This window comes from Triturus cristatus, chromosome 3_1 (assembly GCF_964204655.1).
Source record: "Triturus cristatus chromosome 3_1, aTriCri1.1, whole genome shotgun sequence".
Taxonomy (NCBI): domain Eukaryota; kingdom Metazoa; phylum Chordata; class Amphibia; order Caudata; family Salamandridae; genus Triturus; species Triturus cristatus.
Window position 1 is genome coordinate 332,346,664 of NC_140583.1, and position 19,180 is coordinate 332,365,843.

The window sequence follows — 19,180 nt, forward strand, 5'->3', positions numbered from 1 at the left end:
GCACACTCTAGAACAGGGCTATCCCCGTATGAGGTGATCTTCGGTAGACCACCGAATATGTGGGGGACGCCTATACCACGCAAAATAACTGATATTGACTGTAATATGCTGACAGATTACTTGGCTTCCTTGATGTCTGCACTACAATCTTCTCGTTCACAGGTAGCTGCAGCCTTTCCCGACAACACTGAGGTGAAACCCCATGACGTTGTTCCGGGTAATCTTGTCTTTGTGAGGAATTTCGACCGAAAGACTCAGCTGGAGCCCAGGTGGAAAGCACCCAAGTTGGTCCTGTTGACCACAAGAACAGCCGTGAAGATCGAGGGCCGCAAGGGCTGGATTCATTCAAGCCACATCAAGAAATTTCATGGACTATCTTCGGATATAGACACTGTGCCCTGCACTCCCTCACAGACTGATACAAAACTCCCTTTTGTTGAACCTAACAAATCTGAAAATTATAAACTAAAGCTTAGGCCCAACCAGTCGAGCAATTTGATTGTTTAAGTCCTCTCCAAGGTGAAGCGGTTGAATTGTCTCTGACATGTATCCCTTGGACCTGAGTAGAGAAAATACCCGAAAAATGTTGAAACGACAGGCGTATTGTAAATCACTGCGTAGCCACTGCATAGTGACATTATTAATTTTGTTTTTATTGAGTCTTTTAATAATTATTACAAGTATGTTGTTGCACATATATTACCCTATTTCTAGACATGTTTATAATGTTGCTGCTGAACATTCTTTTAGTGACTTACCTCCGCATGAATTGTCTTATAGACTTGCGCTGCGCAATAACACTTTCATTAGTATGTTACATCATTCCCATCAGACTAGTAATGCCACCAATTGTTGGGTGTGTGGCCGACTCCCTCCCTATCAGAATTATGAAGGAGTCCTGCCTTTCTTTCCACATTCATTCACACATAATGGCTCCTGTGGAGCATGGTTCAGTTTAATCAATTCCATAGACTCAGACACAGCAGTTTACCAAGATCATTGGGTATGGGGAAACCTGAACCTAGTTTTACTCAAAGTCTGCTACCCTGACAAGGAGGGTCGCCCCAAAAGAACAGGAACTGATCTAGAAAATGAAGTGTATGGATTAGGTAATTTTACACCTAATCTCATGATTCTAAATGTCGTATCCGAAGTTGAGCTAGTCTTACCCACCATGTCAGTATCCCCAGCAAAAGGTGAATTGTGTGTAAGAAAGGTTGGTTCCATACATATGGGCCATAGTAAATGCACTACTATAGTAGAATTCAGTGATCAAGGAAAATCTTCATTCAGAGCTTCTCGCCACTCCTACTTTATATGTGGTCAGACTGCATATATGCGTCTACCCCTAGATTGGGATGGTACCTGCTACATTGCATTCCTTTTGCCACCTGTTTTCCTAGCTCCTCCCGATTATTACAGAAATATTCATTTAGTACACAACAGAGAACGGAGAGATCTCCCCATTGTCGATTACACTGAGACGGCATGGGACAAGTATGTAGATTTTAATAAAGGCATCTTTCCCTATATAGGTACTGTTACCAATAGTAAGCTGATACGTAGATTAACTAGAACCCTTGAAGCAGTAGTGAATGAGACTATTTCCGCCTTAGGCAATTTAACGGAAGAGCAGTCTGCTATGCGGATTGTTGTGCTTCAAAATCGTCTTGTCCTTGACGTCATCCTGGCTGATAGGGGCGGAGCTTGTAGGGTCATCGGATCAAGCTGTTGCGTATTCATACCAGAAAATTCGCCATCTGTATATAAAGCCATCACTCGCCTTCATAAGATTGTAAGCCAGATACACCAGAACCCAGGCACTTGGACTTGGTCCAGTTGGTTTTGGAATGCGGTATCAGCCTGGGGATGGAGAGTTCTATCCTTCCTAGGTATTGGCCTTCTCATACTATTCAGTTGCTGTCTATGTCTACAATGTGGACCAGCGATTTGTGGTCTGTGTGCCACATCGTGTATCCCACATCAAGATTTTCATTCAAGATCCCGGAAGAAGAAAGAAGAACAAATGATGCTATATGAACAGATCAATGGATTGATGAAGATTGATATCTCTTGAAGGGCAAGTAGGGGACAAGGAGGGAATGTGGAAATATGGATTTTCCTGGTCAGTTATGTCCCCTATCTTGGACCCCAACGGTTCCATGTGTATAATACAAGCACATATATGTCCCCCCCAGTTCCAGTTATGAAGACGCAAATACATGTATGCCCACCGTCAACATGTCCTCTGCCAGATCCGCCATGAATAGGCCGGATGTTCCATTCTTAAATATGAAAGGCCACCGGCTTTATATGGCTCAGTTACTCCATTTTTCAGTCCAGGCAAGTAGGCCCTGATTCTGTCATCAAACTCTTCTTGCCTTCTGCCTCTAAAAGCTCCAGCCCGAGCCTGCATCTGTGACCATGAACTTTGTCTCATTCTCTGCGCGGCTCACGAAGCCTGACATCAGCTTACTCTCTGCCAAGAACTGTATTTCACCTTCGAATTATCTGCTTCCCCCTCAGCCGATGCATTCCTGCCTCGTAGTTTAAGTAAACATTCCTCCAGTTACCAAGCAAAAAGGCCCATCTTCTCTGTCCTCATGCAAGTAATTCATAGCCTTGTTACCATGGAATATTCCTACCCCCTCGCATTCAGTGTAGACACTTAGACGCTTGTACACGCACAGTCAGTATAGAATAGATTCTGTCCGAAAGTCCTCCTTTTTGGATAACATAGTTCTTTAAACATAGGATGTTAGATATGATTTGGGATTAGGTTGACTTGACCTCCCAGACTTCTTGTCTCCACATATAGAGCTAAATGTCAAGTCCCCGTCACCCCCTAGTTACACGTCAATTACACGTCATACTGCTGCGCGCGCATCCATGCCAAGTATTATCTTATAGATCCACCTATACATGACATCACAACCAATCATGTTCCTTTTTACTCATTATTACACTCATTTTCGGTTACGCAAACCAAACGTCAATGTCCTTATCAATTGTTACGCCTACTATATTCACTTCATTATAATGTATGGACTATAAAAGTTACTTCTTGTCAATAAAGTAGGTACTTCACTTCCTGAACCCCCGTGGTGATGGAACTTGAGGCATCCGATTATAATCGCTTATTGGAATAAAGCCCATTCCGAAACTCTAATATCACGGATTCTGCCTCTCATTTTACTGAGCTATTTTACTATGTTTCTGTATCAAATTCAGTCCCGGTAAAGGAGAAATATTTACCACAACATTATAGTGTGCATCCACTTCATTCAAAAGAAGTGATGGGGAATACTATTGAATTATTCCAAATGAAGAAAGCGAAGGGGACTCCCATGAGTGTTTGGGAAAAAAGTTTGGAAGCTCATTGTTTTCCGCAGCTGTTCCTAACTGGAAAAGGTGAACGATATGATGAACGATCAGTACAGATTCCTGCATCAGAATTTCCGACAACAAGATTGTATGCAGAAGATGCAAGATTTCGACAATGTATTCCATATATATTTCATCTTTTGTTTGAGAGTGACTTGTCTGGACTTTCATATGCAGTCAACCACATATTAAAAACAGGAGTACATCTTCAAAATGTTTCTGCAAAGGAATTTATGGATAAAGTACATCAGAGAGACGATCATTTAGAATCTCAACTGATTAATTTGAAAGCATGTCAGTGTGGTACAAATGAGTATTGGTATTGTCGTAATGGAGAACTTAAATACATGCTTAGGAACTCCTACGTGGTTTGTTACCCTAAGCGTTGCTGAATACGCTTGGGATGATTTACTTGAATTTCTTCAAGAAGCAAATTCAAATATTAAAAATATTGAATACAAGACACCTGGAGAATTGTGTTCTTTGGATCCTGTAAATGTATGCAGATATTTCAATCATAGGTTCGAAACTATGATGTCTTTTATCTGCAACAAAAACAATTATTGATTTCTTTTGGAGAAAGGAGTATCAAGTTAGAGGTGCTCCTCATATACATATGCTTTTATGGATCAATGATGCACCCACATTTGGAACTGATTCGGATGACACTGTTTTATCTTTTATTGAAGATTATGTCACATGTACTATACCAAAAGGAACAGAAGAAAACACCTTAAGGCAACAAGTGCTACGATTCTAAAGTCATCGATGTGGCAAATACTGTCGACGGAAATACAAATCGAAGGAAAAGTTTTTACCAAATGTCGTTTTGGATTTCCACGTCCAGTAATATCCACAGGAGGAATAAACAGTTTCATGTCAGCAGTGACACATACCATCACTAGAAAATCACCCAAAAATACTTACAATTTTAAAAGAAGTGAAGAATCAAAGTATATCAATGATTATAATCCAGTTATTCTGTCGATGTGGAATGCTAATATGGATAGCCAGTATGATGCAGATAATTCCATTGCTGTTGCTCGGTATGTAACATCATACATAACAAAATCAGAAAAGACGGAGTTGAAAGAAATGTGGGAAGAAATTTCTCACAAGATGAGTCTTAGTAAGAAATTGTACGGTTTGAGTTTGAAGATGTTATTCCATCGAGAGATTGGAGCGTACGAATGCTCGGATCGGTTGTCGTCTGCAAGTTTATATTTAAAGTCAAGAGCAATCATTTGGGTGAGTCTAGGTCTTGCTGCAACACAAAATCGAGTACTTAAATCTATACAAGAAATCGAATATTTAGCAGTAAATGAACCAGAAAGTACAGATGTCAAAACAAACATGTTGGATACATACTATCCAAATAGAAGTCTTCATCTTGAAAATATATGTCTCTATGAAGTGCTGCAATTTTACAGTTTTAAGAGAAATACTACAGAAGACATAAATGAAGGAAAATGTGCAGTGATTGGTTCAGAAGGATGTTTGGTGAAACACAGTAAAGGAAATCTGATTAATCATAGGAAACTGAGTTGTGACACACATGATAGAAAAGAATTTTACTATTTAGCACTTTTGCAACTGTTCAAGCCTTGGCGTACGGAATTGGAACTACTTGGAGATTTTCAGTGCTATGAAGATTCTTTCAATGCATGTAAAGATAGCATTGAATGCACAGTTTTTGCAAATTATCTCAAAATGTTGAATGAAGAAATTGATCAAGAAGCTATAATTTCAGCTGAGATTGCTAGGGACAGTTCTCAAGACAGTCAAAGTTCTGCTCCTCTGAGGCAGGATACACTAGGACAACCAATTCTAGAAAATGAAGCAGCAATCGCCATGAGTGAAGTGGAAACAGCAATGCATCAAGCTCAAGAAGATATTATGGATTTAGGAAACTTGGAACAACTACTAAATATTGAACAGAAAGAAATATATCAAGTGAGACAACAGATCGACCATGGTTTTCTTCATGAAAAGAAAGAATGCACATGCACATCATTTCAACCTATCCGAATGTATGTCAGTGGTCAAGCTGGTACAGGAAAAAGTTTCTTAATTAAAGTTTTGACCAGTTATCTATGGAAAACAACTGACTGACATTTGTCTTGTGTTGTAACTACTCCAACTGGGTTGACAGCACACAACATTAAAGGAATTACATTACATTGTTTACTAATGCTACCTGTAGAACATGGAAATAAATTGTTATATCACAAGCTATCTGGAGAAGCTTGTTTTGAAGTTTCAAGAGTGCTAAAGAAAATGAAACTTCTGATTATTGATGAGGTGAGCATGGTCTCAAACTTAATGCTTGCCTTTGTGCATTTAAGAATGCAGAAAATTCTAAAAACAGAATGTGATGTCTTATTTGGAGGAAAACATGTGATCGTTTTTGGTGATCTACTGTAACTTACTCCTGTAAAAGGGCAACCAGTATTTAAAACGCTTGTGCATGAAGACACCAGAAAGTCTTTGGGAAGTGTTGGAAACGTTAATATTTGGTCATATTTTGAAAACAAAGAACTCATTTAAAATATGCGACAGGCAAATGATGTTGATTATGGAACCATTCTTCAGGATATAAGAATTGGAGTATTGACAGAACATGGCAAACAAGATTTGCAAAGTCGGCTACTTACAAACTTGTTTCCAAATGAAAATATAGTTCCTGCAAAAATATACAAAAAAATTGCAGAAAATAAATCTATAATCTGCCTAATGCCAACACTGCAAGAGTGTTCTACATTCAATGAAGAACTTTTAAAGCTGGAAAATGAACAAATAATAAAAATGGAAGCCATTGATAAAATAGAGCATGAAGGCATTAGTATTATTTTGATGGAAAAATTAAAAACTAAATTGGATTCTTTAGAAAAATCTATATCTAAAACTGCTGGTTTAGAAAAGAATTTATATGTATGTGTATACTGTCGGGTTATTTTACGGCGTAATTTGGATGTGGAAAAAGGTTTAATAAATGGAGCAATGGGAAAAGTTGTTGATTTTGTTTATTATCAAAAAAAGATGGAATTGAATGTTTGAAAATCAAATTTGATCAGATTGAAGAAGTAAAACAAATTGCTCGTTATTCTGCTAGTTTTTTGCTTGTTAAAGAATTGTATGTTCGTAGAAAACAGTTTCCTCTTTCTTTGGCATAAGCGGTGACTATTCATAAATCTCAAGGTTTAAGTGTAGACAGTGCTTTGGTAAACATTGGAAATACCGTATTTAAAGAGGGTATGGCATATGTTGTTTTGTCTCGAGTCAGAACTTTATCTGAATTGGATTTGATTGATTTTGATGAGAGAAAGATTAGTGCAGATGCAAATTGTGTAGGAGAGTATAATTGGTTAAGAAGAATGTATGCTCCCAATTTAAGGTGAATATCCTGTATATGAAAAGCGTGTAGTAGGTCGAACATGGAGATATGAGAATATCTGCACTGAAGTTAAAGAGAAGAAAAAAAATCAAGATAATGTTAAGATTCCAAGCAAAAAGAAAAAGGACACTATTGAAGAGATTGTCGGATGTCAGTTAGAAAATAGTTCAGGTATCAACTGCTATCCTAATGTAGTGGTAAGTGTTGTATTTTTTCTAGAAAATCTGCAACAGCAAATTATGGAGAATCGAGAAAAAAGATTTTGTAACTTGTTGCATTCTATTTTTGAAAAATTGAGAACTGATAAAAGTAAAATCCAAAGTGTTTCTGATATTCGAAATCTTCTTGATATATGTTCTGGTTCAACGCAATTTACACAGAATGTGCAACAAGATGCTCAGGAATTTCTAATGTATGCATGCAGTATTGGAAGATAAAGGAATACAAATTGAAAATCTTTTTGGACTTCGTTATAAATGGGAACATGAATGTCAAAATTGTAGATTTACTTCTACCACTAACATAGACACTGAAAGATTCATATATTTGACAATACCAGACTATAAAACAGTGTCTTTCAACAAATTAGTTAAAGCAGCAAATGAAAACATGGAGTGTAGCCAATGCAAATCAGAAATGTTATCAACATTATTTATACAAAGATTTGGACAATATATAATTTTAATGATACAACGTTGTACAGCTGATGGAAGAAAATTGGAAACTTTAATTGAAAATGTTGTAGCAAGTCAACTATCAATATCAGGAAGAACTTTTGTAGCAGTAGCAATTAGTTTCCTTCTAAAAAATCTGGACATTACACTGTCTATTTAAAATGTAATAAAGGATAGACATATTGTAATGATACTCATTTGGTTTTTAGATATTGTTTGCCTAACGAATTACCAAATTCATACCTAATATTTTTAAAGCCATAGTTCTAAGAACATAATTCGGCCTATTGGGAATATGTTAATATATATTAATACGATTACTTTGAACAATTTCAGTATAAAGGATTTCAGGAATATCATTTGGCCTCGAGGAAAGATATTAATATGAATTAAGCAGTTTTTCTGGGATATTCTGACAGCAAATATTTTAAAGAACATCATTTAGAGTATATGGAAATTTTAAAGAATTATTGATTGAATTATTGTTTCTGTTCTTTCATATTGTAGTGACAAAATTCTCTTAGAAGCATTTTATATATTTGAGATTTGTATTATATGCTATGTTATTGAAGATGTTGTTTTTATGCAATGTGCAGAGATAGTTGACTATGTTGAAAATATTTTTGACACAGATTTTTTTTTTTTTTTAAAACAATCTTATTGATTGGTTTTTTTTTTGCCCGCTGTTATGTGATGAGTAACATTGAAATCACTATCTATAGTGAAATTAAATATATTCTGACAACAGCAAAAAAGACAAACTAAATACTTTATATATGCAAAAATTATGTTGTGTTTACAAAATTATAATATTATATATTATAACTGTATTTTTTCTTTTCTTTTACAGATCTTAATTCTAAAGTTCGAAAGTTTTTCAAATTTATATTATAAAAAACAACAGCAAAAAATGTTTAGATATTTTGATATCTACTACTGTAAAGGTAAGATTAAGTAATCCAAACACTATCCATCCACTACTACATTCACCTGTGCACTATCCATATAAACCTCTAACCACCTACTTACTGCTCATAAATATCTAAAATACCTCAGGTACTAACCATACAGTCCACTAATCACTCTGTTACTCCTAATGCAGTTCTTCAGTCATCTACTAGTACCATGTACTAATTCAATACCTCTGTCAATACCCAAGCAATTATGCATTTCCTCAGGTGATCTCCTTGCAATACTCTAATCATTCAGCCAGAACTATGTCCTTATCTAATCACTCTGCAAAAACACACCCACTTATAAACTCACCCTGCAGTCAACTACTAGCACTCTAACTATGCAGTCACTGTCCATGCACTTGTACAATGACTCAGGTATTAAGAGACGCAGTGCTACTGTAGAAGTGGACCTCAGCTAGGCCTACCAGTGCAAGGGGTTCGCCCTTCTCTGCACAGAGTCCTCAGACCAATAGGAAGAAGTTGGCACAGAAACTGGAATAGAAAATACCACTAATTTGCAAGACTGCTCTGTCATTGGTCTCTCATCTCTGTTGTTGCCTTATGTACATATTTGCTGGGACTGCTGGAGGGTGGTGCTGTCTCCGGAGTTGATGGTAGTGAATTTTTGGGTGGCCAGCAGCCCGAAAGTTATATTGGGCTGAGATGACTATACTGCCTGTACTGGGTGGCTACCTATTTGATGCATCGTAGGCCGCTTGATCACGATAGCTTGGCCACCTTCCGCTTACACCGGGAGGGAGTTTGCGCTCGGCGCCCCCCTATATGGGTGTTCCCCACCAATGGTTACTTCCTTGGTCCTCTGCGAAGGATGTGATTGTGGGTGTTCGGGATGGCTTTGGCATGTTGGGGTTGCTAAAGTGGGAGGGGGGATGTGTGGGGGTACGGCAGGGTGTTTGGGTAGTTCCTTTGGCTGGACAAATGGTCGTTACATTGATGTTTGCTTGTATTTCTCTCTATGCATCCAGGACGAATGGTAGATTCTGTCAATTATATGCTTCATTTTTGTCATGCATGGTAGTGGAGTGACTGTTCGTTGTTTAACATGGAATGTGAGGGGGATAAACTCACCGAGAAAGATTCGTCAAGTGCTAGCTCATTTAGATCGGCACCATATCAGCATTGCTCTCCTACAACAGGGCTCGACAAATCCACTCGACCGCTCGCATTTGCGAGGTAAATTTAATGAGGTCGAGCTATTTTTAGGTCCTACTCGCCCTTTCTGGCGAGTAGGAAAACATACTAACTTTTGTCCTCTGTCTTTGAAAACGGAGAAAATGTGACAAGATAAAAAGGCCTTTTTATTGCTCACAAAGCAAATGAGCAATAAAGATGCCTTTAAATCTTATCTTGTCACATTTACTCCGCTTTCAGAGACGGAGGTCAAGTAGGTTACTGTTAGGTCGAGGAGATTTTTCAAGGTACTAGACCTGCAGGACTAGTACCATTTTTCAGATTTTTGGAGCCCTGTACAAGAAACTCACTTGATGCGATACACAGATCAGCAAGTCGGGGCCCGCTGGTCTGGCTTTCGTCTTGCCTCCTCTTATTCCTCATATAGTCGAGGGGTTCTCACTCTAATTAGGAAAGGTCTCTCTTTTACAGCCCACCGCACACACATTGACTCGGAGGGGCGATATGCTATTGTCCATGCTACATTGGCAGGCAAACTGGTCACAATAGTCAACTGCTATGGTCCAAATGTGAATGACCCTGGGCTATATATGACCCTTTTAGCATTACTGCGCAGTTGGCCTGAAGTGGTGATCCTGTGGGGTGGGGACATCAACATGCACCTAGACCCCAGGAAAGATAAGTCTAGTGGCAGGGATGGGCAGTCACAGCGAGCAGCACAGGTGGTAAAGGCCGGATTTTGGCTTGTTAGAAATCTGGTGCCATAGGCATATGGACACCCTTACTGGCACACATATTTGTCTGTGCACGGCAGTTGGTCGCGCTTTGACTACTGGCTGGTGGGAGACGGGGTGGTGGGATGGGTGCTGGAGGTGGAGAATCTACCGCGCACGCTCTCTGATCACTGCCCTGTCCAACTCACATTATGCATTCCTACGGTACTCATGCTGCCCTTCAGATGGCGATTCCGCTCTGAGTCTCTGTTAGATCCTCTCTATTTGGAAACAATTTGCGAGGTCATCACACGCTACTTCGCGTGGAATACGGGGACGGTAGATAGTGCTGGAGTATTATGGGAGGGTTTTAAAGCCACCATTCGGGGCACGTGCATCTGTACGACGGCTGGCATATTAAAGGATCTTCGGGATCAGATAGCCAAGGTAGAAGCTACGCTCACTCGGCTTGAACGCGATTACGAATGCGCGCCCACTGAATCGACTCTGGCGTCTCTTAAAGAAGCCACACTTGAACATGTGAAGTCGGCAGAGGAAGAAATGAGATATACATCCAAGTGCTGGGTAGCTCACTCGTACAGAGAAGCCGGACGCCCTGGGCATCATTTAGCCCAAAAAATCAAACACCGTATGAACCGCGTCATCATCACCAAGATTACAGATGAATCAGGGCAGGATCCTTATAGCGTTCCTGCCATTGCGGAACAGTTTAGGCAGACCTACGAGGCACTGTACACATCTCAAGGTGAGACTGACCAGGTGGAATTAGATGCATATTTGGCACAGGTAGCTATTGCCTGGCTATCAGATGGGCAGCGGTAATTTTTGGGTCGTCCTATTGCGGTAGAGGATATACGTGTGGCCATTGCTTCTCTCCCTAATAAGAAGGCCCCGGGCCCAGACGGTTTTACCCCTGAATTTTATAAAGCTTACATGGAAGAGTTTGCCCCTTTTTTATAAGAGATGTATGCTGGGGCATACGATTCGGGTATCCTCCCTCCGTCTCTTCGCGAGGCCTTAATTATCACGCTCTTGAAAAAGATAAATCTCCTGAGTATTGCGACTCTTATAGGCCGCTCTCACTAATTAATACAGATGTAAAAATTCTAGCAAAAATCCTGGCCACACATCTGCAGCCACTAATGCAGAATCTGGTCCTTCCAGATCAGTCAGGGTTTATACCTACACGTTCTACATCTTAGAACCTCCGTACTTTATTTGCGCTGTTTCACACTCTCTCACCTGACTTGCCTGCTGTAGCTGTTATGCTGGACGCCGCTAAGGCGTTTGATTCAATTGAATGGGGCTATCTGTTCTTCATCATGCAACGCATGGGCTTCTCCCCTTTTTTTATCTATTGGGTCAAACTACTATATATGCGGCCAACGGCCCGGGTCAGGGTGGGAGGTTATACCTCTAGCTCGATTACCATCTCATCGGCCTCTTATCATTTCGCTTTATGCAGACGACATGCTTCTTTTTATCCGTGAACAGCGCAATTATCTAGCACTGGTGCTACGCGAATATATCGGTTTGCGCGTTTCTCGGAAAGTGAGACATTGATAGAAGCTGGTGTTGAAGAAAATGTGGAAAATAGTAGTACAGAGAAGTTTGAAGAACAAATTACAAAGTTTAAGGTAATTTCGTGTGAGAGGCCAAAGTATACTTGTATTTGTTGTCGACAAACTCTCTATAAAAATCAGACAAGGACTGTTGATCTGTATTTAAAAAGTGAAAGAGAAAATAATGATAATTGGAAGGAATTTGCAACTTATTTGTTGGTAGAGGATTGCTTTGATTTGGGTACTGATCAGCTTATTTGTAAATATTGTTATAACAAACTAGACAATAATAAAATGCCTGCTAGAGCTGTCCATAATAATCTTGAGTTTGTAACTATTCCTCAAGAATTTATAGATTTAAACACGTATGAGTTAATTCTGATTCAATGTGTGCACCCATTTCAGGCTATTGTTCGTATGGAGCCTAAAACAGGTAAATTGCCTCCTACAGATAGGTAGTTAGGTAGAGTGCTGGTAGTTCACAGCAGAGTGAGTTTATAACTGCTTGTGTTTCGGCACAGAGATTAGATAAGCACATTGTTCTGTCAGGATGATTTCAGGAGTGGACAGGGAGTGACAGTGTAATTGCTGAACTACATACCTACTACCTGGATTTTGGCAGGAGTGAATCAGTAGTGTGCAAGGGGTTATGGTACGTGTCTTAATGACTGTCTCATTGTACAAGTGCATGGACAGTGACTGGATAGTTAGAGTGATGGTAGTTGACAGCAAAGTGAGTTTATAAGTGCTTGTGTTTCGGCACAGAGATTAGATAAGGACATGGTTCTGTCAGGATGATTGCAGGAGTAGACAGAGAGTGACAGTGTGATTGCTGACTTGCATGTCTACTGCCTGTATTTATGCAGGACTGAACCAGTAGTCTGCAGAGAGTTAGGGGACTGCATAGATTGTGCACATTTGACTGTAGCACTGCATCTCTTAATGCCTGAGTCATTGTACAAGTGCATGGACAGTGACTGGATAGGTGGAGTGCTAATAGTTGACAGCAGGGTGAGTTTAAAAGTGCTTGTGTTTCAGCACAGTGATTAGATAAGAACATGGTTCTGTCAGAATGATTGCAGGAGTAGACAGAGAGTGACAGTGTGATTTTCTGACTTGCATGGCTACTACCTGGATTTTTACAGGAGTGAATCAGTAGTCTGCAGGGGGTTAGGGGACCGCATAGATTGTGTACATTTGACTGTAGCACTGCGTATCTTAATGACTGAGTCATTGTACAAGTGCATGGGCAGTAACTGGGTAGGTAGAGTGCTGGTAGTTCACAGCAGAGTGAGTTTATAAGTGCTTGTGTTTCGGCACAGAGATTAGATAAGGACAAGGTTCTGTCGGGATGATTGCAGGAGTGGACAGAGAGTGACAGTGTGATTGCTGACTTACATAGCTACTACCTGGATTTTTGCAGAAGTGAATCAGTTGTCTCCAGGAGGTTATGGGACCGCATAGATTGTGCACATTTGACTGTAGCACTGCGTATCTTAATGCCTGAGTCAATGTACAAGTGCATGGACAGTGACTGGATAGTTAGAGTGATGAAAGTTGACAGCAAAGTGAGTTTATAAGTGCTTGTGTTTCGGCACATAGATTAGATAAGGACATGGTTCTGTCAGGATGATTGCAGGAGTAGACAGAGAGTGACAGTGTGATTGCTGACTTGCATGTCTACTGCCTGTATTTTTGCAGGACTGAACCAGTAGACTGAACCAGTAGACTGAACCAGTAGTCTGCAGAGAGTTAGGGGACCGCATAGATTGTGCACATTTGACTGTAGCACTGCGTCTCTTAATGCCTGAGTCATTGTACATGTGCATGGACAGTGACTGGATAGGTAGAGTGCTAATAGTTGACAGCAGGGTGAGTTTAAAAGTGCTTGTGTTTCAGCACAGTGATTAGATAAGAACATGGTTCTGTCAGGATGATTGCAGGAGTAGACAGAGAGTGACAGTGTGATTGCTGACTTGCATGGCTACTACCTGGATTTTTACAGGAGTGAATCAGTAGTCTGCAGGGGGTTAGGGGACCGCATAGATTGTGCACATTTGACTGTAGCACTGCATATCTTAATGACTGAGTCATTGTACAAGTGCATGGGCAGTAACTGGGTTGGTAGAGTGCTGGTAGTTCACAGCAGAGTGAGTTTATAAGTGCTTGTGTTTCGACACAGAGAGGATACATAAGGATTTTTTTTTTTAAACATGTTTTTATTGACATTTTGTATTTACTATGACGTTTTGCAACATGTGACAGGGTACCCATCAGCATATCCTGGACTGCAGAATAAATGCATTGTTCGTTGTGCAGTTATTAGTCCAATGCTTTGCCAGCATGGATGTGATCCTGTGTAAAATGTCCAAACGGAACTGGGGTGGATTCAAACTGGGGAGGGACGGGGGGGGGGGGGGGGAGTCCATGGTGTCTTTGGGTACTGGCGTCATCGTTGGTTGCGGGATAATACATGTCCTGGCGGACTGTGGATCCATGTACTTCTAGGGGCCGGCAGCCAGGGGGGGACAGATGGGATCATGGTTGGCCCGGCCTCGAGGTCCGAACGTTCGGTGGGATGTATAGCATAGTGCTGAGAAACTACCGGCTACCTGTATGCGTTATGTGGGAGGGACTGGTGCCCGTGATCGCCGACTGTGTCAGCAGCTGTGCGTCGTGCGGTGTGTCAGAGTCGCCTTCCGGGTCGGCACGGGTCAGCGATTGTGTGAAGCGGTTCAGCAGGATAGCCCAATCTAGGGATATGGGGTGTTTGCGCGTCCCCTTTACCTCTTCTTCCCGTAGCGTCTCCTCTTCCGCTAATGCCCATTTGTAAACCACCCCCTCCCAAGCAGCAACCGGGGGCCCTGTGGGAGACCGCCAATGCATAGCAATGTTGCGTTTGGCTAGTAAAATGGCCAACGAGGCAAATCTGAGGGGTACCTTGTGCCGCTTTCTTTTCTGGTAGATACCCAATGCACAGGCTTCCCAAGTACTCAAATACGCGAGTCCAGTGAGATCCCCGAGGGACTTGTGGTGCCAGTAGGGGCGTAGTGTAGGACAGCTCCAAAACATGTGCTGAAAATCTGCCGCTTGTGAGCGACATCTAGGGCACAAGAATTGTGTGTCGGGATAGAAGCGTCAGAGGCGTGCTGGCGTCAAATATGCTCTATGGAGGATGTAGAATTGTATATTCTTGAAGCGCGCATTTCGAGACACCTTCTTGGGGTGTTCGAGAGCTTTCTCCCATTCCTTCTCATGTAGTGGGCCCCCTAGTTCGTCTTCCCAGGTGGTGCGTAGGGTCACTAGTGGTTTGTGCCTGAGTTCCCCGATAGCCCTATAGATCCATGTGACCAAGTGGCGTCCTGGTCCCATGTGCCAGAGTGTGTGTATAACCGGATGTGTTGGTGGTCCCCTGTTGAGAGGTCATGGTGCTATATGTAGTGTGCAAGGAGTTGACGATGATGTAAGAATTGGCCGGCAGGAAGGTCATGGTCCTCCATTAGGCGTTGAAATGGCTTGAGCTTGCCATCCTCGAAAAGACCCTCCGCTTCGGTAACACCGCAATCCGTCCAGATGCGGAGTATGTTGGGTGCGTAGTAGTGTTCTTGCAGGGGCCATCCGACCAGCGGAAGAAGGGGATAATATGGGGGGGTCGTGGGCGACATACGGTGTATCCTCTGCATGCACTGGCGTGCGACTGTCACCTGTAAGGGGTGTGTGCGTCGAGGTTTAGTGCCTGGTAATAGCAGTCGGCGGATCTCGGGTGTGGGCACTGGGCCATTCGTAGTGATCGTCTCTGCGACATGTCTGCCTGCCGTCCAATAGGACAGCCATTGTAGCTGTGCGGCTAAAAAATAGGATTCGAAGGATGGGGCGGCTAAGCCTCCTTGTGGAGTGGGTAGCTGACGCTTTGACTACGCTATTCTATGCCTGCCCGTACCCCATATCAACGAGCCAAGAAGCGCGTCGAGCTCGCGGAAGAAGGGTCTGGGCGGAATTATTGGCAAGTTTGTGAAATATTATAGTAGCCGTTGGACGATTATCATTTTGGCGATGGCCACCCGACCAATTGGGGCTAGCGGAAGGTGTCTCCAAAATCCCACGAGGACCTGATGCTAGCCAGTGCCTTCCGGTGATTACCGTCGTAAAGGTCAGCCGGAGTGTGATAGAGACGAACTCCGAGGTATCGGGGGGCCTTCGCACTCCAGGCAATGGTTTGATCACCTAGCCTGATCGTCCGAGGGGGAAGGTTCTGATGTAGCGGGTACACCGTGGATTTTTCCCACTTTACTCTTAGTCCCGAGACCTTCGCAAATTCCGTCAACGTGAGAGGATACATAGGGATAAGGTTCTGTCAGGATGATTACAGGAGTGGACAGAGAGTGACAGTGTGATTGCTGACTTACATAGCTACTACCTGGATTTTTGCAGGAGTCAATCAGTAGTCTACAGGGGGTTAGGGGACCATATAGGTTGTGCACCTTTGACTGTACCAATGTGTCTCTTAATGCCTGAGTCCTTGTACAAGTGCATGGACAGTGACTGGATATTAACTGGGTATTTACAGGAGTGTATCAATAGTATGTAGCTGGTTAGAGGTCTGCATGTATAGTGCACAGAATATCTAAGCTGTAGTAGTGTTACTGTCTACGCCATTCCATAAGTACATGACTACAGTGCTGCAAACAGAGTGCATGGTGAATTTATAAGTCCTTAGGTATTGCTGCAGTGATAGGATAAATAGATAGGTTGAAAGGGTAATTGAAGAATTGCATGGCACTGACATTCCTAGTTTGCATGAGTACTAACTGGGTATTTACAAGAGTGTATCAATAGTATGTCGCTGGTTAGACATGTGCATGCATAGTTCACAGAATAACATACCTGTAGTAGTGTTACTGGCTAGAGCATTCTATAAGTACATGACTAGTAACTGGAATAATTACAGTGCAGCAAACAGAGTGCATGGAGAATTTATAAGTACTCAGGTATTAGTGCACTCAATGAATAAGTGTATGGTACTCGATGGTTGATTGGAGGAGAGTCTCAGTACTAACAGGGCAATACCTGCTCTGCAAGGACACTCCTTATAGCATTAAAGTACTGCATAAATCTCTACTGATACTTTATCTTTCTACAACTACTTTTAATTTTACACCTAGTCAAATACAAAACAGAAACCATTCACATTTCTCTACTATAAGTCTCACCATATCACTGAAAAACATAAATGAGTGTCTCTCTACCACAACACTATCTACACCACATAAATTCACCGAACAAACTTCAAATTGAAACCAAACACCAAAAAATATGTTGCATTCAACTGTACCTCTTTAGAGACTTATAAAAACTAGTCTCATCACTAATACCTTAACTCTACATATACACTTCCAATTTGAAATCAACACCTAAAGTTATGCAGTATACTGCTAATGTACATATCCACAAATTAAAACAATCTGTCATAATCAGCAATCCCTATTTCAAAACACACATAATACTATACAAAATGTATATTAAACAACATTTAAATACATTACAAAAAACTGCAATAAATATTTCTTCATAACAAAATATATCTCAAATTTTATGATTTATTTTTTATGTTTAAAAACAAAGGCACCACATAGTACACCTCAAAAATTGATAACTCACCTTTCAAATTGCTTTGTAGATTATGAAGTATCAGAATCACACACCAGATTTTCTTATGCACACAATGAATATAGAGCACTGCTCTTAGCAAAACAGAAAAATGGCAAAGTTTCCCTCTCATTCTCCACACATATACATGTAAATATCAAATCACATTGCTTACCAGGTTAATTCAAATTCTAAAACACATTTCTATTGGTTACACATATCAACCCTTGCCAACTGACCTCTAACTGAACCGAAATTGCTTCTGGAGTCGCGCATGGACCGTGCACCATAAGCGATGGAACCGCAGATCCATACGAGACTTCAAAAGTATATTACAAATAATTTTAGCATTTTTTTTAATAACACACCACTTCTAACCATAGCAGTGACTTGGGAAATCTCAATGCAATAACATATTACTTTAATATTTATAACATATACACATTTTAATGCCACACATAACTTCCAACCCTACCCCCATTCTGCTTAGTGCCTGTTTCCATAGTAACAGTTCATGGAACACTCAACTGAACTCACAGGTCACAAGTTCAGCACACAATGTTGCACATTCAAACAGCAAGTGTGCTTGACTTTCCAAAATATCAGCTTATCCTATCTAATTTACCTTTCAAACATTATTTATTAACCAATAGGAAACATGCTTTTTAAACACAGAAACATGCACCCTAGTTTTCACTCTATAATGTTCTTAAACAGCCAATCATTTCTCTTCTTTTTATAAACTGCATCTTATCCACCATTTATATACCTCTTATTCTACCAACTGCCTACTTCACCTACAGACATCTTTTCAGTGTATCCACACCTCCCTTCAAGATGCTTAGAGTGTGGATTGTGGGACACAGCAATGTTTTCTGGTGCAAAAGATATGCTGAACTCGGAGGTATTGACAAAGATCTAGCTTTGCGAAATGTGGACATGAAATGGATTGGACAAAGAGGATTAAAGTGGCACCAATTGATGCCTTTGGTTAAAACATTTTTACATCTCCAAGCCCCTGACCTCATGATTGTGCACTGTGCTGGCAATGACCTAGGCACATTGACGGGGGTAGGTCTGGAAATGCTAATGAAGGACACCTTTGCAGAATTAATGTTACTTTCCCCCCAAACTGCCTTTGTCTACTCTAACATATGCCAAAGACAGAAATGAAACTGGTCCAATCAATTTTGTCCACAGATTCAGAAAGCTAGAAAAAATGTCAATAAAGCTGTTTCTGCTTATCTCACAGACCATAGTATGGGGTCCATGTACAACAACAATCTGAGTTTTAATATGGATGGTATCTACAGGAGAGATGGTGAACTTTTCACAGATGAGGGAAACCGAGTCCTTCTCAACAACTTTAGACTCTGCATCAGCACTTACATGTAGCTACCAAATTCTCCCAATAAACACAAGGGCTCTTTTTAGAGCCAACCAAGATCCTAACATATAACCTAGTTTTATTATAAAAAAATCATTTTTTTTTTTTGTTGGGAGTCGCACACCCCTTGCGTTCACACCAGGGGGCCGCGCTGGGAGCCGTGCACCCCTCGTGTTCACACGAGGGGGCTGCGCTGGGAGCTGCGCACCCCTTGCATTCACACCTGGGGCCGCGCTGGGAACCGCGCACCTCTCGCGTTCACACCAGGGGTCTGCGCTGAGCGCCGTGCTA

At 41.2% G+C, this 19,180-nt stretch overlaps 1 long non-coding RNA gene across 1 annotated transcript in view; it reads left to right on the forward strand.

The window, feature by feature from the left end:
• Positions 1 to 19,180, forward strand: part of LOC146860207 (uncharacterized) — a 97,041-nt gene that overhangs the window by 45,004 nt on the left and 32,857 nt on the right. Inside the window, exon 2 of the long non-coding RNA XR_014978801.1 lies at positions 8,303 to 8,396. This is a non-coding gene — a long non-coding RNA (uncharacterized LOC146860207). The remainder of the gene's footprint in view (positions 1 to 8,302; positions 8,397 to 19,180) is intronic.